The following is a 24,800-nucleotide window of genomic DNA, read 5'->3' on the forward strand; positions in this document are numbered from 1 at the left end:
TAATAATACCCGGCGCTGCCCGGGTTTTCTTCAATTACTGGATTGAAAACGCGACAAACCATTATAAAGGAATATACATAATACTGGCAGCATTAAAGAAGTGACAAACCATTGTAAAGGCATATGCATGTCTGAAACGCATTGCTAGGGAACCACGGCAACCAAAGTAAACATTCAGAAAGTGATTGTTGAGGCAGAGAAACCACTGTTGCCCGACAGTTTTTTGGCCATTTCGGGCATTTACCCAGTTCTGACGAACTTTTGAAGTAGCCTATCGTTCAATCCGGGTCCTGTTTGGTATATATGCAAGGTTTCGTGACGATCGGTATAAAATTGTAGATTTGTATAGAGAACATACACACACAAAATCAATTTTATATATATAGATGATGGGACATCATGAACAAACCCATGCTACTGCTTTTCTCGCAATTCTATCAATAGCCATAATACAAAAATGTTCTTCTTATCCGTTTCACTGCCTTAAAATCCCTTCAACCACATAATCTGCACCCTGCCGTCAAAAAAGCATAATATATATATTTTGTTTCAATCAGTTTTCAACAACATCCAACCTATTTCGAGATTTTTAACGACGCTTTTCACAAAACGCACCACTGCGCGAAATTTGAAAGCCTTTTCGCAATAGGAAGTATATTTCTAGAGTCAACGGTTGCAGCGATAGCTACTGTGCAAACAATTCGGGACGGCCTGTAGACACTCGTGTGTGTATTTATTTACCAATCACGACAGTAGCGTAAGGAACTTCAAACAAGAATCGGGAAAAGTCTGTAAGGTAGCTAGCTGTTCCGCCATCACACCACACATGATCGTACGGGTCGATGAAGGTATTCTTATCCATGTATACGTACCTTCTTTTTATTTCACCCTTATTCCGGAAGAAAATGTGCTCCGGTAATTACCTGCCAAAGCTTTTTTTTTTTTTTTTTTTTTGCTCTATTTCTTTCTACCGATTTCTTTCGCGGAGAAAGAGGGAGAATTTGATGACTATCAAAGGCAGGAACGGTGCTCGTATAATACACCTACAGTGATCCCTCCGTTGCATTTCTCTGGCTTCATTCGAGCCACCGAAATTGACCTCAATGTGTGTACAGCGTATAGATACATTGAGGCGAGAGAGCCGCCATTCATTTGAATAGCCATTAAATAACTCGGGGGGATGGTCGGAACGGTATTCGGTGGTTGTCATAGCGATTTTCCGATAACACATCGAGCCGTCCCCGGGTCGAAATACTTCCATATGTATATATATGCATTTTTAATGCATGCCCGGCGACGAAAACACGCCATGTATTTAAGGAACTAAAACGACCCCCCTAAAAATAATGGTAATAAATTCTTCTACTCCGGGACTATAAAAAGCACGGAGAAAGCCCGCCCGCCCGACCGTTTCACTGTTATTTTCGTTCCGTATATAAAAAAAAAGAAAGCTTATATAATGTATGAATCTACAAAGGTGTTGTGCATGAGCATGAAATAAAAAAGAATGGAATTTCGGGTCTACTGACCATGCGTTATTGTCAGGCAACAGCAACATTAATAACAACATTTTGGTAAATGTCCTGACAGGAAACTGCTGTCTATGGACTAAGATAGGGATAAAAAAAAAAAGGGCAAAGGTCTCACTAAAAGATTAACCTTTGAAAACATGCTTCTGGACACTATTCACGTGTGGGAGGACGATTGTAAACATGTCTTGTGGACGCGAACTGAACAACATACGTGTACACCGTGCGAGGAGAAATGCGAAAGATATTCCGGTTCATGAAATTACACTCCATGATCGCAACTAGAATTGATGAAGTAAACGTGCCTAATCCGGGGCCACCCTTACGGAGGCGCGGTCGCATCGGGGTGGGAGGGGGGGGGGTGAAGCCACACTTACGATAACAATAACTTCGTAAATTCTGAATTTCCGCCAATTTCGGAATTGTTTTTTTTAAATAAATTTTAGAAAATTTTCATTTTTTTGAAATTCTTTCATTTATTCCGATTCACTTCTCTTGTGTACAGAATCTGATTTGAAACTGTTGTGGGCTACAGAATCTGTGCTAAAGATATTGCTTGCTCCAGAATCTGTCCTGAAGCTAATGTTGGCTACAGAATCTGTCCTGAAGCTAATGTTGGCTACAGAATCTGTCCTGAAGCTAATGTTGGCTATAGAATCTGCGCTAACGATATTGTTTGCTCCAGAATCTGTCCTGAAGCTAATGTTGGCTACGGAATCTCCTGAAGCTAATGTTGGCTACGGAATCTATCCTGAAGCTAATGTTGGCTACAGAATCTGTCCTGAAGCTAATGTTGGATATAGAATCTGTCTTGAAGCTAATGTTGGCTACAGAATCTGTCTTGAAGCTAATGTTGGCTACAGAATCTCTCCTGAAGTTAATGTTGACTATAGAATCGGCGCTAAAGATTTTGTTTGCTCCAGAATCTGTCCTGAAGCTAATTTTGGCTACAGAACCTGTCCTGAAACTAATGTTGGCTACGGAACCTGTCCTGAAGCTAATGTTGGCTACAGAATCTGCGCTAAAAATATTGTTTGCTCCAGAATCTGTCCTGAAGCTAATGTTGGCTACAGAATCTGCGCTAAAGATATTGTTTGCTCCAGAATAAATTCCTAAAGCCGACCGCACAAAATCCGACCTGGAGCCATTTTCGGCTGCACGATCACTTTTAAAGCTGCTGCAGGCTATACAGAATCCGTCCTCAGGCCATTTTTGGCTACGAAATCTGCGCTGAAGCCGTTGTTAACCACCGAACAGGTCGAAAAGCTATTGTCGCCTACGGAATTGGTCGAAACAATGTCACTGCGGAATTGGTTCTGTAGCTTTTGTCAGCAATGCAATTATTTGATTAATCACTAGAAGCAATCAAAATAAAGGAGTGGAGTCTTAGATTTCAATATATTTTAAAAATCCCTTTTAATATACTTTCATATAACTTTCCTTTGAAACAGAGCGCAACACCGGTCTGTTGGTACACGATCACTTTTAAGCTACTATAATTGAATACAGTCTGCCCCCGCTCACGGTTATCAACGATTCCGTCACACAATATTCGATTAAGCGGGGGAATTAAATTACCATTTCACAACATTAGTATACAGCCAATTTCCGTTTTAACGAATACCGGTATAGCGAAAATCTCGTTTCAACAAAAACTTTTCTAATCTCTCCTGATAAGTTTGCACAGGACCAATGTAAAAATCTGGACTTCCTTTATAACGAAATTTCGTTATAACGAAGTGATTTCTCCGGTCTCTTGAAGTTCGTTATAACGGGATTCGACTGTAGTTTGTATATTGAAAACTGATCAATAACTAATAAAGCTTCTCGAATGAAAAGCAAATCAAAAATGAAATGAAAATTATATTTAATTACAATGATCAGTTTATCACAATGCCAAAGATTTTTACTTTTCATTGGGAAAGTTAGCGCCCTCTATCGGCTCAACAGAGAACAAAAATAAAATAAATATATGTATCAAAGGCAATTTGAACACTTGGAGGCCATTACCTACTCTGAAACGTATTTATCTTAACCTAGTAACATATTTTCCATTAATTCAAAATGTTTCATTTAATAAAAACTCTTATGTATAGTGATTAATGTCTGTTAACAGTTGACGTATAAAGCGCAATCGATTTAAGCGGGGAAAAAAGTCGAAATCATCGTATTAAGCGGGGACCTTTAATCGTTTCTATGAGAGAAATTTTGGCGAAGGAAGATTTTATTCGCTTAAGCGGGGCATCCGTTTATCTGTTAAGGGATTAAGCGGGACCGACTGCACAGTCGAATCCCGTTATAACGAACTCCAAGAGACCGGAGAAATCACTTCGTTATAACGAAATTTCGTTATAAAGGAATTCCAGTTTTTCTGCATTGTTCCTATGTTAACTTATCTGGGGGAATTAGAAACGTGTTCGTTAAAACGAGATTTTCGCTATATCGGTATTCGTTAAAACGGGATTCAACTGTATTTGCAACGTTGTAGGCCTATTGTTCTCTATGGTGAGGCTTTTTAACGGAGAGATCTCACAATCTCGCGCCTACTATCCAATGTAACTTGAAATATTGGAACATTCTAACGGGTTAGCTTCTTTAATCATTTTCGCGCAAAACTAAATATATATTCATGAATAAGGTAATTTATTAATTCAGAATATGGACATAAAATTCAACTGCTGTGTGAGACAGCATGTAAGACTTTTCACAGGAAAAACGTCATGTAGGTATGGCCGGCTAAAACCTTCAAGAGCGCCTCGGTGGATCCGCAGACCACCTAACGGGCACCATAATGTTCCAAGAAACACATTAATGTTGTCCACTCCCAAGGATTAAAACAAACACTTGATACCGAAGAAACCAAGCTTTTTCTCTTTGCCGTTCAGAAAACGCGTACTAAGTGGCGATAAGTGACTATCGTCTCCAAGGAGAGTGAAACATGATCCATGTACGAGTAGTGACGCATCAATCTGCTCGAAAGGAGTGGCGAATTTTGGTCATTTGCAGTGACTAATGACTTTTGAATATCCCTTTCGCTCGCTTCCAAGACGTCTTCGCAGAGCGTGCGGTAAGATTGAACTATTCGACAAGAAAACATTACGAAAGACGCCGGCAAGTAACTAGACGTCATTGAGATAGCGCAGATGAGCCTAATGATAAGTCTGAACCGCACCTCAGCGTTTCGTACTTATCAAATACCGGATAAAAATTAAGTTTACCAGTTACTTCAACTAAAACTAGGGAAAATAAAATAAAAAAGGCGATTTGCGGACATGACAATTCATTACATGGCACGGTGGTAGAAGGGGAAAAAAGTCATTACATGAATGCAGACGGGACTTTGCTGATGAACATGGATTCTCCAAGTACAAAATCTATGAATTATTTATAACTATTAAAGAGCTTGTTTTTTTCCCCCCTTCATTGCTTGGATTTTATAACTACAAATGTTTTTTTACAGCTTCTAGAAAACCAAAAATAATGAGACACACAACTGATGAAACATTTTCAAACAATAAGACATAATTCGTTATGATTGAAAAAGGAATGAAATTCATTATTTCTATCGGTTTATTACGCCATGCGTGTCACGCCACTGCATTAACTCATTTAATTGCTCCCGGGACTGGATTAGAATCCAAAGTGTTTCTTCGAAGGGTTGTTGTGGTGTCTTTTCAGGAGGAAACCATTTTTTTTTTTTTTTTTGGTTTCTAAGGGAGTCACAGAATTATTGGGGCCCTTTAAGGCCGGGTTTCTTCTATTGCTGGCTTACAGAATCTTTCTTGAAGCTTTCCTTGTGTACAGAATATGTCCTAAAGCTAGTGCTGGCTACAGAATCTGTCCTAAAGCTTCCGCCAAGTGCAGCATCTGTATTGTTGGAAATACAGAATGAGTCTTAAAGATATTGTTGGCTATAAATCTGTCCTGAAGCTATTGTTCGCCGCAGAAATCGCCACTGTGTTGGTGTCCTTTAATGGATCTTATTGAACAACAGTTGCGTTTCAGGAATCTTTTGAAGAACCATTGTTAATTGAAGGGTACTTCAAGAAGTCGTTGCGTTCAGGAGGGGAGGAACAACTCGGTTCGACGACTCGCTTTATTTCGATCTTAGGCCGCGATTACACTGCAAAAGTGCTTTTATAAAACGAAAAATACAACCAACAAGCTGATCAATTACATTCGAGCAAATGCAGCCGATCAGCTTATTGGTTGTACTTTTCAAGTTTTATAAAAGCACTTTTACAAAACTTTTACAGTGTAATCCCGGCCTTAGTGGGGTAGGTTCGGCTTTCAAGTGTTCTCATTAACTGTTATTATTGTTAGAATTTTTTTTTACATTGGTCCAAGACAACGTTTATCTAAGAATGAACAAGGATAAAATCTAAAAAGGATAGATATTCCCTGATATAAGGAATAACTTAAGATAGCCATTGTAATTCTAAGAATGGTAGGGTGACCTTTGCTGTTTTTATTAGGAATATCAGTTTTAAGTACAAAGAACGATAAACATGATATCAGTTCCTATAAGTGCGAAATGCAGATTTTCGTGTCAAACAAATCGGGAGATCAGTAGTTATTTCAGTACAAACTACAACAAGGCTGTTGCTTAACTAAGATAACTCATTTGTATAATCATTCGTAGTGACCCACTGGAAGGACCTCAAGTCCCTCGGGGTCACAGATTGTCTGTTTCATCTCGTCATGTTTGTCTTTTCGGTTTTTTCTTTTTTGATGTATCTCTCACTTGTCTTAGTACGTTCTGTGATGTAAAAAATTATAGTTTTCTTCTTCTTCCAATTTTGCTGACATAGTTATAATGAAATGGCTCTTTAAATTAAAACAGAACAAGAAAAAGAGTATTCAACTGAAATTATTTATTTAAGGATCAAAATTATTGAAGAATTTAAATTCCAGCTTGAAAAGCCACTGCTCGGTGCGGAATCGGTGTAAAAGTTATCGTTGGTTACGGAATCTGTCAAAAACGTTATTGTTGGTTGGGTTCTCAAACTTTTACCACACGCAGCGCCCCTTACCCTAATCAACTCTTATCCATGGCACCCCAGAGCAGTTTAACAAAGAATCTCTTCGAAAAACCTTTGTCGAGTCGACGCTCCACGGCGCCCCTGACAAAAGTTGCCGGCGCACAGTTCGAGAAACCTTGGGCAATGGAATATGTAAGATTTATCGAAAGACTGGTTATTTGTGGAGATGAAGATTACAAGGAAGAAAATTCATCACTGCCCCCACGGGGATTCGAACCCCGGTCTCTCGCTTGCCGAAATATTCTATCTGCTTCCATAGCTTAGATGGTAGAGCACTCGTCCGGCAAGCTAGAGACCGGGGTTCGAGTAACCGTGTGGGCAGTGATGAATTTTCTTCCTTGTAATCTTCATCTCCACAAATAACCAGTCTTTCAATGAATCTTGTATTGACAAGTGGAGAGGACATTTCTATATGAATGGAATATGTCTAAACGTTATTGTTGGCTTTCTTTCAAACCGAGGACAACTCAGATCTATCACCATCTATGGGCGATTTACTACCTAGTGAGTTGTGCCGGAAGTGTAACTGTATTTGACTCACCTTACGGATTATTAGTAGTCACTCATCGGAACTCACAGGTAATCAATTATTAATTCTTGGCGTCTCCTCTAATCCCGCAGAATGCAAAGGAATCCGATTCCCGTTGGCCGTAAGGAATAATGCATGATGAATGTTATTTTCAACGTATGGATGTACACATGTCCCCCCCCCCCACACACACGGGTGGGGCTGACAGGACTCCAAGCATGGGGCCCGGGACAATTACGATCATTTGTTTTTTCATGCTATAAATTTACTATAGAAAGGTCTGTGAAACGTCTGATTTTGGGGGAGGGGGGAGGTTATGCTAAAGATTTCGGCCTAGGAGTCCTGCTCAAGGATTGGGGGGGGGGGGAGCATGGATGTACTCTTAATATTTTCATCTCTAATTATCCTTTTTTACGGAAATAATTAGTCTAGGATAATTATTTGTAATTATAATAAAATATCAACTTCATCGCTGCTAGAATTGTTAAAAATGTGATTTTTCCTCTTACCCCCTGTTCATAATGCACAGGTGAGCTAAACACTGCGTCGTTTCAACTCGTTTTCCTGGGATTTGAGTTTGTTTTTTAGTAGCGCCGTGTGAGGGAGAACGAGCGACTCGACTCTCTCACGTTGAGGCAACTCGAGTTCAATTTTGGTTTCCCCGTGTGAGGACCTTAGTTTCTTCATTTTTATCGCTTATCGTGCTCCCCCTTTTTTTTGTACGCGCCCACGCGTTTTTGCGCACGGTGGGCCGATGCTCAGTATATTATGCGTAATGGACGCTCAAAATCGCAGTTTTGCTTAATGTCTTCGATTCGTGCCAAGGAACGCCATTCTCGAATATTGAATATGGGCAGTGTATGGAAAATAGTTATCTCGGGATCGATAATAGTGTCAGAAAACATTCATTGTCGGGTATGGATAATGAAGAATGAATCTAAATAGAGATGCAGTCATCACGCACAACTATATTTTTCCCCCAAAAACATTTCCACTGCCATTGATTTTTATTTAGGAAGTAAAAAAAATATTGCCACTGTAAATACAGGGTGATTACTAAGTTCCTCTTGCGGAATTTTAATGGTGAACTGTTGATCTTAGACTGGCGACTCTCAACCTGGGGCCACATGGCCCCTTCGCGGTCTTGGGATATTAATGAAAATTAAGTAAAAAGAGAGCCACGAAAGATACTTGGGGGGGGGGGGCACAGCTGTGGAAACAGAAATCGGCTGTGAGGAAATAAAGCGTTGAAGTGAAGTATGGTGGGAAAAATGACTTTTCGGAATCCAGCAGATAGAACCTGGTCCATCTCGTATGGGGCATGACCAATTCATAGAAGGACTACTATACAATGAGATCTGGTGTGGCACTATGATCTTCGAAAATAAGCAAGTATATTAACTGTTACTTCCAGCTAAGTGTAGGGTCCCAGAGCACTTTGTCCTGGGTAGTTTTCTGATGTTCAGACGGACCTGCATATCCCCCCCTCCCCCAAGAAAGAAGCTCATTGAACTCTAACTCAGGGTAGACACGGATCCAGGGTGAAGTGTCGGGGGAGGGGATGATTTATTTTGTAGCTTCGTTTTTTTCTGATCGTCCCGTATCTTACAGACCGACCAATTTTTCCCACTTGAATTCTTGGAAAGGATGATCGTTCCCCACTTCTGGATTAATTTCGGGCCCAAGGATCCAGATCAACCTTATTTATAAAATTGTTTATTATTATTGGCGGGGGGGGGGGGGGGGCACGAGAATAAAATGTGATCCAAAATGAGCCATGGGCTGAAAAAGGTTGAGAAAAACTGTCCTAGAGCATACATAACCCATGACCGGCGAAAAACCATCCGCGAAACATTATCGAATAACTCAAGTAGCCCATGGAACATTTCCAGATTACCTCAGTGACTCGCGCCGCACACTCAAATTACCTCAGTGACTCGCGCCGCACACTCAAATTACCTCAGTGACTCGCGCCGCATACTCAAATTACCTAAGCAACTCCAAGCACATTCCCAAATCACGCGAGTGATCCACGACACACCTTCAGTTCCCCCTAAGTAGCACGTTGTGCCGCATTCGGTGCCACAGTGGTACATTTCCAGATTACTTGGGTGGTTAGCAGCAGACTTACTGATCAGTTAAGCGGCTTGCGATGCATTTTCAGTTCTTTTCAGCTGCCCGTTGCATTTTTATAAAATCACTTCAGATGACTCTTGGTGCATTTTCAGATCATTTAAGTGATTCGAAGCGCATTGCCAGATACCTTAAATTCCCTTCGTCACATTCTCAGATCGCTCAAGCGGCCGCAGCACACTTTCAGGTAATTTGAGCGACTCGCGGCACATTTCTAGATGACTCAATTGGCCCGAGACATTTTCACATAACTCAAGTGGTCCGCGACACGTTTCCAAACCAATGAAGTGGCCCGTGTACCCTAAAAGTTTAGTTGAGCGCTCTTGTCCGAGAGTCGAACGGTTTTATATTTATTAAAAAATATTTTTTATATGGACACCCTGTCCTCAAAAATCCGATTAGAAAGTTGTTGCCCTCTCCCCCCCCTAAGGTCCATCTAAGAAGTTCCCTAGGAATATTAACATGGAGGCGTGTCTGGTTTTCATGTGTCTCCTGAGGAATATTCGCTGAAATATTCGAATCGAAGAAAAATTTGGGAAGAACAGTATAAACTAGGGGAAAAATCGTTTTCCGTTAGTTTTTATGCTGTTCGTTCCGAACTTATTCCCATTTTTTGAATTCAAATCTCAGTGAATATTTCTCTTAAAAGAGTGGAATTTTTTTTATCTTTTTATTGGACTTCGAGAGAGATAGGGCAGCAGTTTTTTAACTGGAAATCTTAAGGCATGGTGTCAGTATAAGCAGTCAATTTTTTTTTAATTTTAATAACTATACAACCCCTTGCAATATGAATGACGTATCTGAGTTCTACACGTCATTTGGATACTTTTTCCAACTGAAACTATACCTCTAGGATCAACGGTTCCCCAGTAAAATGTGATCGGGGGAATTAAGTAATCAATATGTGTATCTATGAAAAATCAACACATTCAAACAACTATCCCGAAGCATATTTCCAGTGATAGTGATAGGAACCGAGAGACACCCAGGCTCTGTCACACTCAGTGATATAAGCACATTGTCCCTGGGGACTCGGGTGCCTCCGGGGAAACCTAACTAAAGTTATTTAACTAAATGGCAGTACTAATGCAGTCACTCACTTGGTCACACATTCACTTATGCGTTCCATCACTCAGTAACTCCCTTGGTCACTCACACGGTCAGTCCCTTGATTACTCACTTGAACACTCGTACCGTCACTCGGTCACTCATGCGGTTAATCACTCAGTCTCTCCCTTGATCACTCATATGCTCAATCACTCAGTCACTCGCAAACTTATTCAAGCATTCACTCTGTCTTTCATTCCGTCAGCCACTCGGTCACTCATACGCTCAATCATTCACTAGGAAACTTACAAAAGTATTTAATTAGTCACTCACTTGATCACTCATTCGGTCAGTCACTTATTCACTCAAACGTTCCATCGCTCAATTCCTCCCTTTGTCACTGACACGGTCAATCCCACTATCACTCACTTGACTATCACTCATACAGTTAATCACTTGGTCGTTCATGCGGTCATTCACTTGGTCACTCGTACGTCCATTCGGTCAGTCACTCATACTGTTAATTACTCTTTTGGTCTCTCTTTTGGTCACTCATATGCTCAATCACTCAGTCACTCACTTGGAAACTTACACAAGATTTAATCGGTCACTCATTCACTCAAACGTTTCATCGCTCGGTAACTCCCTTGGTCACTCAGACGGTCAATCCCTCGATCACTCACTTGATCGCTCATACAGTTAATCACTTGGTCGCTCATGAGATCATTCATTTGGTCACTCATACGGCCATTCGGTCATTCACTCATAAAGTCAATTGCACACTAGTTGATACGGTCACTCACGTGGTGAGTCATTCTGCAACTCGATTAGTCATTTGTACGGTCACTAACGCACTCCTACAGTCCATTTCACACTCACTTGGTCACTCACACGGTCACTACACAGTCAATCACTCATACGTTCAGGGCAAGTGAAATGTCAGGTGTGAATTTTTCGGGGCCAAACGCGCCAGGGGCGAAATTTCCGGGGGTCAAATGTAACGGGGACGAAACGTCCCAGGGGCAAGATGTCGGGAACAAGCTGTCGGGGGCGAAAGTTCCGGATCCCTATTTATCCAGGTCCACGTTGTCAAAGATGTCAGGTAATCTGATGGCCATTATATTGTCTCCGACGAAAGGACGGTGTGCGGTTTGCCAAAAAAAACTATGTGTAAATGCTACGAATGTGACAAACGGGTCCATCAAATATATATGTTTTCCTTCTTTTATCACGGACATTAGAAAAAAAAATTTGAATTTTCCGCAATCATTTTTATGTTAAAAAACCAGCATGTATGTGGTTGCGAAATCGAATTTGTAGTAGAAAATAGAAAATTTCGTGTGATAATTGTACTCCAGAAAGGAATAATCGTTAGAATATAGGCGATACCAGTTTCCGCTTTCACCTCTCCCCAAGTGCCAATGTTCCATTATGAAAAACAAAGAAAAAAAATTTTTTTCTTAAAATTTCAAAGTTCATCCATGTATAGGCATGCGAAAGGACCTAAAATTCCAAATTTCAAAACAATAAGTGACTTTGTTCATAGTTCGGCCTTTAAACGGTTAATCATGTATTTCATTTTTTTCATAATTTTCTCTGGCATTGTCTTTACCCCGTTAAAAAGTCTCGCCACAGAGAGCAACAGGCCTACAACGTAACAAATATTCAATCATTACACTTCACTCACAATTTGAAGTACAGATGGCAGCACTGAAATATCAAGCACAACACTAGCTACACACTCAGACTGTTAGGTGCACTCACTTTGTTCCAGACTCTGCCACGAAGCTGGGCTGGAAGAGATCTCGGAAACGGGATAAGTCCAGTGGCAGAGCCCCTGGCGTTCATTCATTCATTCATTGGCATTGTCTTTATTGTGCATAGCTTGCAGTTGAATTTTCTCCTTATTTTTACAATGTCAGCAATATGGTTATTTTCCGCATTCTAGATTCTTATTGTTAAAAATTCATTTGCTAATGTTAAGTAATTAGAAATTATTTCACTGTTTTACGGGGGCCATAGTATATTTGCAGCCTGGAGCAACACCACCTAGAGATAGAAGGCCTCCGCTCGCTGCTTGTGACGTCAGTAAGCAGTCTGCTCGTGCCAGTATCATCGTTGCGAGGATAACAAATGATCGGGCTCAGAATTGGCGATTTCTATGCCCTACATCCAATCACTGCGGTATTTGTGAACCAATCAGGAAGATTCTACGCCAAAATAAGAAGAAACGAAATTTGATGCTGTGTTTTAAAATGTGGCGAACTGGCTAGTTAGTCTGAATGACGTTTGTGGTAACCCGTGCGGAGGCCTATCACTAGGAGGTGCTGGCTGGAGCAGCTGAATGAACGCTTCGTACCAGCTAAAGCCTGGACCTCTCGTCGGATGTGCAAAATAATTTCGTAATGGATCGAAAAAAATATATATTCTGTATCTATCAACCTTCTTCCCCCCCCCCCCCCCATGAATCAACGAGGTTTCAATACGTTTTTACAATCTCTGCATGCCGGGGGGAAAAAAGTGGGACGCACTTCATGCATGACGAAAAATCACCCAACTATGACACATTAGTGTTGTGCGCGAGGTAAATAGTCACGACCAAGAGATCTCAACAATGCGAGTTGTAGATAACTCGCGTCGTGTCTCATGCAACAAGTATACAACAAAAGACAAAGCTCCTAATTACAGTTTTTCTTAATTAAGAAAAATCTAATCAGACGAGAAGCATAGCATGATATCAAGCGCCGATTAAGACGTGCGGGGGCGATCACTTAACTTCAAGAGCCGAATGATAAAGGGGGACAATCTGTCTGTCCCATAAAGTACGGGATGATTCAATGAACGTACACAATAAGTCGCTTTTCCGACACATCGCCCTGGATCCGGCTGCCTCTGCTCCATTCGAAACTGACGATGCCTTCTAACTTCTCCTTTATCGTAGGTGAAGATACCTGCCTTCGCTCCATTCCCTGCATGGAGTGAAGCTGAAGATGTCCTATTCATGGCCCTCACATCCTGAAGCAGGGCCCCTAGGCTGGGATCTTTTATGGGCCCCCCGACCAGACTTTCACGGGGCCCCTTGATGAATTTATAGCGTGAAAAACAAAAAAAATGATTAAAATCACCCCGGGCCACAGGACTGGAGCCTTGTCAGCCCACCCCTTGTGGGGGGCCATGATCCTATTGTCTACCTCGGCTTCATTCGCAGATGAAGATGCCTGCCCCTCGTTCCATTCTTAAATGACGATGTCCGCCTTCGCTCAGGCACGGATCAAGAGAGGGGCGATGGGGACGACTCCCCTCCCAAGAGCAGAATAATTTGAAAAAAATTGTCTCTTCCATTCGAAGCTGAAGATGTCCGCCTCGGCTTCATTCGCAGCTGAAATATCTGCCTCAAAAACAAACAAAATGAGTGAAATAGCACTCAATGCTTGATAATTAATAAACACCCTCCGTTGAAAAGCACCGGAAGTGTGGTTTTGGTTTGGTTGAAAAACAATTGCTGGTGTGGCGCTATCTGTTGTAAACATACGTAAGGAACATAGTCAAAGATGTGCGTGCATGTCCCAATTCAGAAAAATTCCAGGTAACCCTACTTCAACTCCTTCTCTCGCATATTGAGTGCGTAAATAAGAAATAACATCATTATGCTTAGGAAACCCTGCCGGCTTAAAAAATTCTGCTGAGCCGAATAATTTTTTTTTTTGGTGGCACACCAAGGGTCCTTTATTTTCCAGATAGTAGACACATTCTCTTTAATTTCACCTGCACAGACCTGTTGTTGCTCTGAGCACAGAATTTCGACATCTGTGAGGAATGAAAAAATATCAGGCTACGTCATACATTATAGGGAGTTCTTTCTGTGCAGAAAAAACTGTACACGTAAGTACTCTCTCTCTCTCTCTCCCATTCTTAGCCATTCTCAGACTCTTAACATCCATATTTTGTAAACTTATTTTAGCTTCTTAAACTTTATTTACCTCCCAAAGTATTCTCTCTCTCAACTTACTTCAATTAATAGTTGAATAATCTACATGCATATCTTTTTTTACTTGTATATATGCACACACATATACTGTATGTTCTACTATATATATTTTATTGCACTCATTGCCATAAAAATTTGCGCACCAAGAAATAATTGTGGGATCGAAACGAAAGTTGGCCTGAAGGTACATGTCGGGCAGATATGCAAATGATTAGAAATGCAGCGTGATTGCGCATTGCGTAATGCCACTAGAGGGCGTTGAACTTCGTTCTCCTTGGAGTATAAAACAGGTAAGCAGAGCTTGCTGGAGTGTATTTAATCGTTTGCAAAGGAAATGCTGAGGTAGACATGCCGTTACGCCGCCGTCGAAGACCATATGAGCAGTTGTCAGAGTTCGATAGGGGAAGAATCATCGGGATGATGGAAGCTGGGTGGTCAGCTCGGCGAGTAGCTCGTCAACTAGGCCGTTCTGATTTTACTGTGAGGTGGTGTTGGGACCAGTGGACAGAAGAGACGTCATTTACACGGTGACCAGGTTCAGGACGCCCTCGACAGACCAGTCGTCGAGAAGACCGTCACATCATCCGAAACGCACGCATAGAGCCAACTGCCTCATTGGCCGCTATCCAGACACAGGCAGAAGCTTCACTACGGGCCCCTGTGTCTTCCCGAACCATCGCAAGGCGCCTGGCTGAAGGACATCTGGTATCGCGGCGCCCATTACGTGTGCTGCCAATGACACCCACCCACCAACGCCTCCGTTTGGAGTGGTTTCGAGCACGACGGGATTGGACTGCAACCAGGTCGTCTTCAGCGACGAATCGAGATTCAACTTGAGCAGTGATGACAACCGTGTTCGTGTGTGGAGGCCCCGTGGTGAACGCTTCAATCCTGCCTTCGCTTTACAGCGACACACCGCTCCCACAGCTGGTGTCATGGTATGGGGTGCCGTTGCTTACGATACACGGTCACCCCTAATATTGATCCATGGCACAATGGCAGCCCTGCGGTACGTCCATAACATCCTTCAGCCACATGTGTTGCCACTCATGGCAGGGCTCCCAGGAGCCATTTTTAAGCAAGACAATGCTAGGCCACACACAGCAAGGATGTCACAAGACTGCCTCCGCCACATTACCACGCTTCCCTGCTGTATCCCCAGATTTGTCACCAATCGAGCATATTTGGGACGGCAAGTTGGACACCCTACGAGGTTGGTCGAACTAGAGGTGAATTTACAGTAACTGTGGAACGAGATGTCTCAGGACATCATACGGAACTTGTATGCCTCAATGCCCGCTCGTATCGCATCGTGCATTCGCGCTAGAGGGGGTCCAACAGAGTACTAAAACTTCTGTTCATCTGTACTTTTTTCTGCAATAAATGATCCTTTTTCTTGGATTTTCTAATCACTTACTTATATCAACGTAGTACTTACATGTGTAAAATTTCGTTTCATTTTGACGACGACTTCTGGGTGCGCAAATTTTTATGGCAATGAGTGTATATTACTGCCAAAGTTCTAATTGCACAAATGATTTGGACTTTGGCCGGCCATCTCGTGAAGTGGCCGGAGATCCCTGGCCAAAGTTCGATGTAAGATGCCCCGGTAGGAGCCAAATCCATTTTTTTTTAATCGCCAACGTGTGGTACATGTCTATATAGCAACTGTATTGGATTAGCTCCATGTGACGAGAGAAAAAAAAGGGAGGTACAAGAGAAAAAAAATTATACAAATTATTAAACACTAAGTTTTTTCTGCCAAATTTCGGAGAAAAAAAAATGATTGCTGCATCGTGACCGTGGTTTGATGGATTGGCATAACTAATGTGGACATAATTATCACGAAAAAATACGCCAACTTGACGGTTATCCTGAATCATGTGTTTTGTTATCGGACTTTGGCCAGGAATCACTGGCCACATCGGGAACTGGCAGGCCAATGTTTGAAATTCGGGCATTGGTTGGACATTGCAATAATTGGATAATTCGAACTTTTTCCCAGTGAATTTGGACTTCAAATTAACCAAGTTCGATTGTATATGGTATCATAATACAGGGCGTTTCAAAAAGAATCATCCGATTTTAAAAAATCATAACTATTCAGGTTTTGATCGAATAATGTATAGGTCGAAAAACGGAAATCTCGAGTTTCACGCAGTTGCCGACAGGTAGCACTAACGCTCTTCCTTCGGCCGCCACTTCCGTGTTTGTCAAGAAGGCGACTGCACTGACTGTTTTGTGTTCTAAGCTTCGCGAAGTCGTGACAACTGTTCATCGTGCTTTTCGTCGACAACACCCTGGTGGTGAACTTCCTACCGCTCAGAGCATTAAGCGATGGTACAAACAATTCCGAGACACGGCTTGTCTGTGTAAAGGGATGTCCCCTGGCCGTCCCCGCACGCGAGACGAAAATGTGGAGAGCATCCGACAGAGTTTCGCACGTGGTCCACAGGAATCCACTCGCAGTGGATGCAAACATGCTTGCAAAAGTTGTTTGGGACGAATTTGACTACCGTATAGACAAATGCCGTACATCCCAAGGTGCACATATTGAGCACCTTTAATTTGATTTGTAAAAAAAAAAACTTTACGATTAGCCATGTAACAAAATTAATCTTAAGTGTCTATGCTCAATATTTTTCGTAATACAGTCGGATCCCGTTATAACGAACTCCAAGAGACCGGAGAAATCACTTCGTTATAAAGGAAATTCCAGATTTTTACATTTTTCCTATGTATAACATATCTGGGTGAATCAGGAAAGTGTTCGTTAAAACAAGATTTTCGCTATAACGGTATTCGGCTGTATACGCATTTCTCTCGGAGTCCGTCCATCCCTTTGGGAAAGAGCGCAAACCCTCCCAAGATGGTGTCTCTGGGTGGTCAGCGGTCATGTCTGTCTGTCTATACGCATTTCAAATCGGGTGATTCTTTTTGAAACACCCTGTATGTTGGAAAAGTTTACAAATTATTTTTCTCTAGTCTTTTTTTTTTTTCTTCTAATTTAATGCCCATTTCAACATTGTTCGGCCGGAGTGCATCGAGACTGTGTACCAATTACTTAATACCGATTATACGCTTTTCAACTTAACGATCCTTAACCTCCTTAGAGATGAACTTATAGGTGTAACACGTAACATTGAAAATACGAATCTTTTCGATATCCTCAAGAGTATGGAAAGTGTCGGAAACTTCAGATTGTAATACGTTGATGAAAGTATATTTCCTTGATAGCATAAGAATGATAAGCAAAAAAAATGTGAAATATTTTCACAATGGATGTGATCGTGACTTGATTCCGTAAAATTTTGAACATGATCAAGAAATTCTGTATTGATGCCGATTCCAGAACAGTGGAATAATGTAGTAGGATAAGATCAATTTATTTTAATTGCAAATTATTAAAATTTGGGAAACAGTTTCGTTACTGATAAAATTCTAATAATTTATAATTATTATCCTATGTGATTGATTGTTGATGATTAAGTTGCGCAATTTGTAGTCATTTTACAGATTCAGGAAAGTATGGGGATATTTCGAACGTTTTTCCAGTGACTTTTGGACTTCGAATTAACCAAATTCGACTGGGCTGTTTTTTTTCCTCCTCCCGTTATTATTTGCACGGGCATTGTATTGTTTTTGTGGGTAAGCTTAGACATGAAAAAAAACATTTCATGGCTGTGTTTCATTTGGGTAAATAATCTTATCTTACTAACAATGAACAAATGGTGCCTTTCTTAGTTACTTTTGTCCACAACCAACAAACGGGTAAAAATGAAATTTTATCAGCCAAAATATGCATTTTAGAAAATAACTATACACTTCAGGATGCATTTACATTGAGAAACATCATTAAACTGGAACCCCCCTTCTGCCACCTATCGAATAAAAAACACAACTGTTGATGATTATTCAATTGGAATTGGTGACCGGTTTTTGATTAATGTGCCGCATGAAAAAACCAATATAGTATGATGTAAGTAAATATTTTTTAAAAAAACTGTTAAGTTTGCCTCGAAATTTTAACATTTGATGTTTGTGTGTGGTAAAGTAGCATTAGTACCGATCGAAAAGTGTAACCCTCATTGGCTTCTCGTGATTATAATCGAACAGCATAAAAACCGAAAATAGTTCGATTCCGGTTTACAAAATCACAGTAAGCCGAAAAGGCCACACATTGCGAGTGTTGTTAAGTTTTAGGGAATAACAGCTTTAAATGCGAGTAAACCGTGTCTGACTTATATACACCTCATTTGAATACTTTTTCCTTATTGGAAGTATGCCTCTAGGATCAACGATTCGCCAGTAAAATGCCGTGCGTGCTGTTACCAATGAAACCCGCGTAAGACGAAATGAATTCTAAAAGCAAATTAGCCCAATGCCGAGAGAGAAAATCAACAGCAATGAAATTTCAAATTGAAATTATAATTATATTATGTTTTTAAATTTTTGGAGTTTTCAAAATCTCGGCGATTTCCTGTTTTTTTTTTCTTCTAATCATTGCGAGAGGTTGGATCGATGCACATTTTTGGTTTTTCAAGCATAAAAATGCCATTGCAATAGAAATTAGTCGAAATTAGATTTTCCTCTTCCGTTTTTCTGATCAAGCTTCCGTTCTTCCGCAAATCTTCAATTTCATCCACATTTTTTGCAATGCTTGACACCCGAGCTTGGGAAATTCCATGCTCTTTGGCAATTTCAGGTTGAGTTTTTATTATTACATTCAAAACTTTAAATCTGTTTTACAAAAAAATTCTTTTTCGCGTAATTTTTCCTAATTTCAAGAAATTGCATGATGAAGCCCATGGGCATTTGTGCAGATTTTTTTAAAGATTTGTATTTGAAAAGTTGGCGCCCCCTCTATGAGCTAAATAAAAATAAAATAATTGAATTTACTGAAGATAACTGACATTACAGTGCACCAATCGTAGATTTTTCACAAATTTAATTGTTCACATATTTCCTCAATTTCTGAGTTTTTCATTCAATAAGAATATTATGTGCATAGTGGTTTATAGTATTTACAGTTTTCGTGTGAATTCCAATATTTGATTAAGCGGGGAAAAGTTTTAGAAGTTATCACATTAATGGGGGGGGGGGCGGAGTTTATGATTGTCTCTATGGGAGAAATTCTGGTTCGTGAGGAATTTAGCAGTGTATGAGCTGGGTATCCGATTATTCGTTACCCGGTTAAGTGAAGGCCGACTGTATGTGGGGTTTTAAACCACGGCTCCATTAAGCAATTACAATCACAAGTGGCGTCGTGGCAAGATGATCGCTTACCATCATGGACCGCAGGTTCGATCCCAGCCAATGGTAAGAGAAGTTTTTTTTTTTCCTATCGAACCTGATGGTGCTCCACATTGTGCCACTCCAAGAAGTCCCTCGTCCACCCAAAAGTATAATCTGGCGATACATCAAGCGGACGAGTGTTACTCGAACATGAACACGTGTTACTCCATCCGGCATTACACGCACTTGGTAGTAAATTGCCCATGGCGACTGGACTTGTGCTCGGTTTGAAAGGACATTACAGCCATTAAAAAAAAGAAAAATGCGTAATCAATATATTTAAACTCGTTTTACGCCCTCGCGTTTCGCAGCACTCTGGAGGGCCGCCAAATTATTTTTCTCATCGTATCTTCAAATACCATCAATATTAAGCAGTTAATGCCGTGAATGGAATACGTAATCAATGCAAACTCGTTTCACGGCTGCACCTTCCGAATGAACAGCTCTTCCAATTCCAGTGTTTCCCATCCTAGAGTCATAGGACCCCTTCTCCTTGTGATCCTGAGATACTCCAAGTGTGGCAAGCTTCTGGGGGGGGGGGGTGGTACAAAGCGCTGTGAAAAAAAAATGAATGCCAATTTTAAATTTTTTTTGCTCTTGACACTATAAATTCATTGTACAAGTGCCTGTGACAAATCTGGACTGGGAACCAACCCAAGTTACGGGCTCTGCTGCAGAATGCGTGTAGGTGTCGGGTGGAACCGAAATATGGAGAGAAAAATACGATTACTTTCAGAATGAAGTGGAACTGCCCATATAGTCAGAGACATAAGCCCACTCGGACACAGCACAGGACGGCCCCACAATAATGAGAATGGATACTAATTTTTTCCCAGAATAAGTACGTGAATATATACATATATCATTAAACCCATAAATATTCTCTGTAAACCCCCAAAAAGTTAAACCAGTGTTACTCAACCTCTTTTTAAGCCCATGGCCTCTGACTATATGTTCTTCTCGTAGTCAACCCCCCCCCCCCCCACTTCGTCTTATTCGCTCATGGGAAAGGGACCCCTCATACTTATTGGATTGAATTTAGTCAGATCTCAATTTATAATGAACAATTTTTTTCTTATAAAATAAGATTTATCTCTAACCCTGGGCCAAACACAGATCCAGAAGTAAAAAAAGGGGGTTATCATTCCTCACAAGTCAAATTACATTATATGGGGTGGGGGAATAGGTCTAAATTACAGGACGATCCGATGGACCTACACAATAAATCGCTCCTCTCGACACATTACCCTGGGCTAGAGTTCAATGAGCTGCTTTGTGGGCATGGCCATCTCAATGTCAAGGGTTAACGGGAAAAGTGATGTTCTGGAGGCCCCCCGAAGGTGAGGGCTGACAGAGCTCCAGCCCGGGATGATTATTTTTTTTTGTTTTTTCATGCTATAAATTCACTATAGAGGGGGGGGGGGCCCTCCAAAATTCCCAGCCCACACTCGAAAATCATCGGATCTCGTTATATGGCCTCCTAAGAGTGTAAACTACATGAGTCCCCAAAGACCATGATCGCACACATGGGCTGATTTGGTCCCGGTTCTATGGACAGCACTGATGGATTCTGGAAGTGTTCACATTTTTTCCCAGACTATTTCACTGGAAAGCTTCAATGCTTCCCAGCGCTCTGTGGCTCTCATTTCACCTGATTTTCACGTGTGACGCCCCGCTAAAATACTCCCAAGACCGAGAGGTTGAGAACCAATACATCAAGGGTGCTCAACTTTTGAAAGTGCGGGCCATTTCATTCGTTTGAAAACGTGTCGTGGGCTACCTATATCATCTAAAACCATACCACGCAGTCAACTTACGTGATCTGTAAATCTGCCAGGGATCACTTAAATGATCCGAAAATGGGCTGCAGGCCACTTGAGTGATCTGGAACTGGGCCACGGGTAACATAAGTGATGTGGAACTGCATCGAAAGCCTCTTAAATGCTCTGAAACTGCACCACTGGTCACTTAAGAGATATGCAAATGTGTAGCCACCTATTTTAGTAATGTGATAATATGCCGCCGGTAACAAGAGCGATGTGAAACTGCACCATGGACCGCACTTGAGTGCTCTGTAACTGTGTCGCGGATCACTCAAGTGATCTGGGAATGGGCCGCGAGTAACTCGAGTGATCACAGAATGGCACTTAAATTATGTCGTAAGTTGTTCAAGTCATCTGGAATTGTGCCTTACCTCACTTAGTCATCTATATACGTGCCGCTTAGAAAATTTTTACAAAATTAGGTTCGAGGTCGTGGGCCACATTTGGCCCGCTGGCCATGGGCATTTATGCACTACATAATCAAACACCGAAAAAAAAAAAAGATCAAAACAACCACTTCCCATGATAAAGATAACACACAGAGAAAAGGTAGATAAGTCATTTTAAAATAATTATAATTAAAAAATTACCGTACGTACTTGCATGTCATAATCAACATCCTTAATTATACGCACAGCACCAACAATTGAAAAAAATTCTCAAAAAAACAACCACAACAAACAATTGTATTATGAGCGTATAATATCGGGTACGCTCTTCTCCAACAACCACGAGATTTGTGTGTATCCACCAAAAACAATCAAGAAACGCCGCGATAATAAAAACATAAGTACGTGGGATAGGGGGAGGGAGAAAAAAGAGAAAAGTCCCTCCGAAAGAGCACTGATTGGCCGATAGCTTATTACGTCATCATAAAAAGGGAAAAGAAGATCATTTATAGGGATAAAAAAGTTTAGGTAAAGGTGAGCAAATGTGGCCTTGAGAGGGAAAAAGAAGAAAAAGTTTCGCAGCTGGATATTATATACATTTTATAAGGTTTCATTTTTTTTGTGTGTATGTATTCCAGTAATTTAATTCATTAATTAAAAAAACTAATTAATATTTAAAATAATAGATGGCGTCTACGTAGGTTATATAAAAAAAATATTGGCATTTATCCTTCTCACATAGGTGTGGCCGCTGATGTTGAAGTATGCATGTATTACCAGTCAGCCCCGTGTCCCTCTCGTTGTATTACCACCTGCCATATTGGATAGCGGCCATTGATAGAAGATCTGTGTTTGAGAGTAGGGTGGTGTGGGCAGGAATGGGGCCCCACCAGCTATCTCTTCTCCAACCCACCCTATTCTCTTCAGTTTTTTTGTTTTTTTTACACACAGTGTATTTCTGTGCTTCTCCCATTTTTTTTTTTTTTTTTAACTTTTATGGTGTATTATTGAGCGTAACCAAGACAACGTGGAGAGAGGTTGATGTTCTTTTTATACTCCACTGAAAAATATCTATTTTTATTTTTTTACGTTACGCACCTGCCATCGTACGGAATGGCCCAGAAAAGTATTGCGGGATATTTGAGAATATTATTTGAAGCAGGGCCGTAACTAGGATTTTTGCCGCCCGGGGCAGACATTATTTTGTCGGCCCTAAAACTTCAAAATTCGTTAATTTTATGTAACGGTGTTCTTTATTTCCACCTAAAATTGCCACCCCCCCTCCCAGTTACGGCCCCGGCTTGAAGTACCTGTAGACACGTAGAGATTGGCGTATTCGGCCAGAGACGCCCTTACGGGGGGGGCTACACACCACGCCCCACGTTTTGGGGCGGCCTCCCGCACTTACGGTAACAGTAATTTCTTTCATAAATTCCGAATTTTCATCAATTTTTAGAATTCTGAGTAATTTAAATTATTTATTTCATTTATTCAAAAAAATTGTTTCTTTCATTTATTCTGAAATTATTATTTTTTCATTTTCTGAATCTGAAGGATTTCCATTTTCTGAGTTCTGATGATTTTCATTTTCATAATTTTCATGGTTTTCATTTTCCGAATTTTCATGGTTTTCATTTTCATAATTTTCATGGTTTTCATTTTCCGAATTTTCATGGTTTTCATTTTCTGAACCTGAAAGATTTCCATTTTCTGAGTTTTACGAAGGTTTCTTCGTGATCAAGGAAACAGTTATTTTCCGGATATTATGCTGAGGTTAACTCGGAAAAAAAAGTCATCACGTCTCCGCCGGGACTCGAACCCAGGTCCTCTTGCATACCGGGCAAGCATGCTACCATCTACACCAGTGGCTACCATCAACCTGGGGCCATATGCCCCCCCCCCCGTGGTCCTGGGATATTCTAGGGGGGCTGCGGGGAAAAAATCACAAGCAAGGAGATCCATGGCAGGTGGTGAAGGGAGTCAGGGAGCTATGAAGAGAAAAGCTTTAAAAGTAGAACAGGCATGGCCTCCCACAAGGGGTGGGCTGACAAGGCTCCAGCTCTGGGGCCCGGGACGATTTTCACTATTTTTTTGCTTTTTCGCGCTATAAATTCATCATAAAGGGGCCCGTGTGGTCGTGGGGGGGGGCGCAAAAGATCCCAGCCCAGGGGCCCTGCTCTAGGATGTGGGGGGGGGGCATGGAAACAGGTTGTAAAATATTATACTTTCAGAATCCATCAGATCCGTCCATAGAGCCAGGGGCATCTTAACCCTTGGGGTCTATGTGGGCATGACCCGCTTCTCCATGTCTATAATGGAGGGAGGGGACTGACTGCACTATATGGGATCTGGTACTACTATTTTCATACGTAAGCTGTTATTTCCAGCTAAGTATGGAGGGCCGCCAGAGCAACGGTTGATGTGTTGGAAGGGTCGATTTATCGTGCAGGTTCGTTGGATCGTCCCGTATTTTACACAGACCGTTTTTTACCATATAGTTTGACTCCTGGGAGAGATGATAATCCACAATTTGAATCCATAGCGAGCCAGGATTCTCGAGATTAATCTGATTTACTAAAAATTTCATTTATAATAAAAAAAATAGTAAGTATCTCACTATTGGATGAGGGGTAGAGGGGGTCATGGATAGGGCATGGGGCCACGAGAAAAAAATGTGATCCATAGGGGGGCCATGAGCTGAAAAAGGTTAAGAAACACTGATCTACACCACAGGAGACAAGACTTGTAAAACTATCGCTTCGTGGGCTGAAATATTTAGCGCAAATCAAAATTACTGTCACTCGGACCGGATCAACTCGGCCCGCAAGGGACAGAGCGAGAGCCATATATTTGGTGTTGGTGTTGGATTAACTCGGAATCTTCTCCCAGACTCATGTCCACTTCTCGTCGTGGAAGTTTTTGAACCATTTCCATGTAAAAGTAAAAATTTAACTTATAAAAAATACATTGAAAAACAAAAAAAGAGCCCATGTTTTCAGATCACGCGTTCTTTCAGTGCAAGACT

At 41.2% G+C, this 24,800-nt stretch overlaps 1 protein-coding gene across 1 annotated transcript in view; it reads right to left on the minus strand.

Moving 5' to 3' along the window:
• LOC149069098 (lewis-type alpha-(1,3)-fucosyltransferase-like) overlaps positions 1–22,148 on the minus strand; it is a 28,090-nt gene extending 5,942 nt beyond the window's left edge. Inside the window, exon 1 of the mRNA XM_089251334.1 lies at positions 21,986–22,148. The gene's annotated coding sequence lies outside the window, so the exon portion shown is untranslated. The remainder of the gene's footprint in view (positions 1–21,985) is intronic.
• Positions 22,149–24,800: the final 2,652 nt, after the last annotated feature.

This window comes from Pholcus phalangioides, unplaced genomic scaffold, assembly GCF_987345545.1.
Source record: "Pholcus phalangioides strain wild (caught in Gottingen) unplaced genomic scaffold, Ppha-v1.0 ptg000024l_1, whole genome shotgun sequence".
Taxonomy (NCBI): domain Eukaryota; kingdom Metazoa; phylum Arthropoda; class Arachnida; order Araneae; family Pholcidae; genus Pholcus; species Pholcus phalangioides.